The 2500-nt window shown below is 48.3% G+C and overlaps 1 protein-coding gene across 5 annotated transcripts in view; it reads left to right on the forward strand.

Annotated features, from left to right (window-relative positions):
- Positions 1-2500, forward strand: part of tenm2b (teneurin transmembrane protein 2b) — a 153215-nt gene that overhangs the window by 109207 nt on the left and 41508 nt on the right. The window lies entirely within an intron of this gene.

Below are 2500 nucleotides of genomic sequence, written 5' to 3' on the forward strand. Positions count from 1 at the left end.
TATTGAGTGAGTGAGTGTATCATCCTGCTGGCCGGCCTGCTCTCCTACTTCATAGGTAGGGCCTCTGCTGCATTTCGTAATGATTCCCATAGTAGAGATGTGTTTGAGTGTGTGTATGTGTGTGTATTCGAGTGTGTGTGTGTGTATGGATGTGTGTATGTTAGTGAGTGAGTGAGTGTGTATGTGTTAGTGCATGCATGCGTGTGTGTTTGTGTGTGTGTGTGTGTGTGCATGTATGTGTGTGTGTGTGTGTGTGTGTGATTGCACATGCAGCTCACTCTCTGCAGATCAGTCGTCTTGTTAGGTCTCGAAGAAGCTCTTTGATGTGTCTTGAACGCGTCCAAGCTTCTTGCCTTTGTTGTAGCTGCCACTGCATGGCCTGCGTCCTTGCCTCCCCATGTTCCCTTCCTTGCTGCCTGCCTGCCTGCAGCTGCCTGCCGTATTAAAATTCACATGTTTGTGGTGAGAGCGTTGAGGGAGGCCATTACAATCAGCGGGAGAAGGAGGCAGCGGCGGCAGCACGAGAGGCTGACCTGTCAGAAGGCCGGCAGGAGCCCATCAGCGCACGCTTGATTTGAGCCGTGACAGGCCGAGCGCAGGATGGAATATTCATGGCGGTGACAAACGCGTGACCATCAACCATCAACCATCAACCCATCGACCTCTTCCCAAACAGGATGTGTAATGCACCACTCAAGCTTCTGTGTCATGCCGAAGGCTCCGAGCATGTAATTAGTAGCTCGGGTTGTGGGTGCGTGTATGTCAGGAAATACACTGTAGCACTTCTCAATGCGAGAAAAAAAATACCAAATCAAGAAAGCTCACACACACACACACACACACACACACACACACACACACACACACACACACACACACACACACACACACACACACACACACACACACACACACACACATACACACACACACACACACACACACACATACACAGTACACGGTGTATTGATTTAACCTGCACTAAAGCTTTAAAATGTGATTACATTTTTGTTTTTCGCTGTTGGCCCCGTGCACAAGTGCTTGGCTAATAGGTGTCTGGAAAAGAACAAAGATTCGCCTAAATGCCCTGAATGAACCTGCAGGTTCTGTTATTTGATTGCTTATCTGGAAATCTCATCCAGGGATGAGACACAGTGCCTACTCTGCACTAGTTGGGTATTGTCTCTAGATGCCTGGGTGTGTGTGTGTGTGTGTGTGTCAAGTGCATACAAATGAGCTTTTTCTGTGGCATTTTACAATTTCAGTTGAAATGAAGAATGAGTTTGACATCCAAGAGATAGGCTTGGCTGATGACATTCTAATCTTGGCAGTTATCTTTGCCACAGGCGTCTGTTTAACTGTGGGGTGAAAGCCATTAAGAAGCCCGCAATGACAAACACGGAGTCAGACACTCAGTCAGCGTTTTATGAGTCAGACGCCACTGTGAGGTATTCTGCGTCACTGTCACCAAGAGCAGCCTGATTCAGATCCGTCTTCACTCACAGGGCCCGATGGGGTGTCAGCGGGTTCTTCCAGTCCCCTCAATGTTGGAATTTTCAGGCGGTTCAGTTTAGATTAAAACGTAAGTTGGTTGCACAGTTTATATCGTTTGGCCTGTTCAGTTTTTGCCATTCACTGTAAGGAGGCACAAATTCACATCTTTTTCGTACATTTTCATAATTTTCCACACAAACACGCACGCACACACACATACACACACACACACACACACACACACACACACACACACACACACACACACACACACACACACACACACACACACATACACACACACATACACACACAAACATACACACACACCTACATGGTATTCAGCTCACTGTCTCAAGAGCAATAGGACAGGCTCTGTGTGTGTGTGTGTTTGAGCAAGCACACTGAAGCATGATGCATGGTGAAACTCTTCCATTACCTGTGGGATTATGGGAGTGTGTGACGGCTCTCTGAGCAAGTGTGTGTGTGCGTGTGCGTGTGCGTGTGCGTGTGTGTGTGTGTATGTGTGTGTGTGTGTATTCCACCTGGGTAGCGATGTGACTCTCAGCACCATGCCTCTACCTGAGTCTGCCATCTCATCACTGATGCCCGCTCCACTGAGCTATGCTTCCCCTACGCACACACACACACACACACACACACACACACACACCACAGCGCACTACAGTGTAGACACACGCTCAAAGACCAGAGTTACACCAGACTGATGCCATGCTGGGGGACTTCACACTAATGCAGGTTGACATTCAGCAGTCAAGCAGAAGAGCTTTTTTTATTCCACTATCTCATAAAGGGCTGTTCCTTTTCCAGCTTTTTAGACCCCACCGTGCTTCCACACCGATAGAGTCAGAGTGAGACTGAGAGGCCTCCAGCTCAGACACCAGTGCCATCATCACCCCCCCCCCCACACACACACACACCAGTTCCAAGGCTTAACTTCACTTCACACACACCCATGTTCAGTTCATCTTTTAGTTTGTGTTGT

Source organism: Alosa pseudoharengus, unplaced genomic scaffold (assembly GCF_046254945.1).
Source record: "Alosa pseudoharengus isolate Yale_2024_CS ecotype anadromous, Long Island Sound unplaced genomic scaffold, YU_APseudo_1.1 YU_APseudo_1.1_scf_8, whole genome shotgun sequence".
NCBI classification, from domain to species: Eukaryota; Metazoa; Chordata; class Actinopteri; order Clupeiformes; family Clupeidae; genus Alosa; species Alosa pseudoharengus.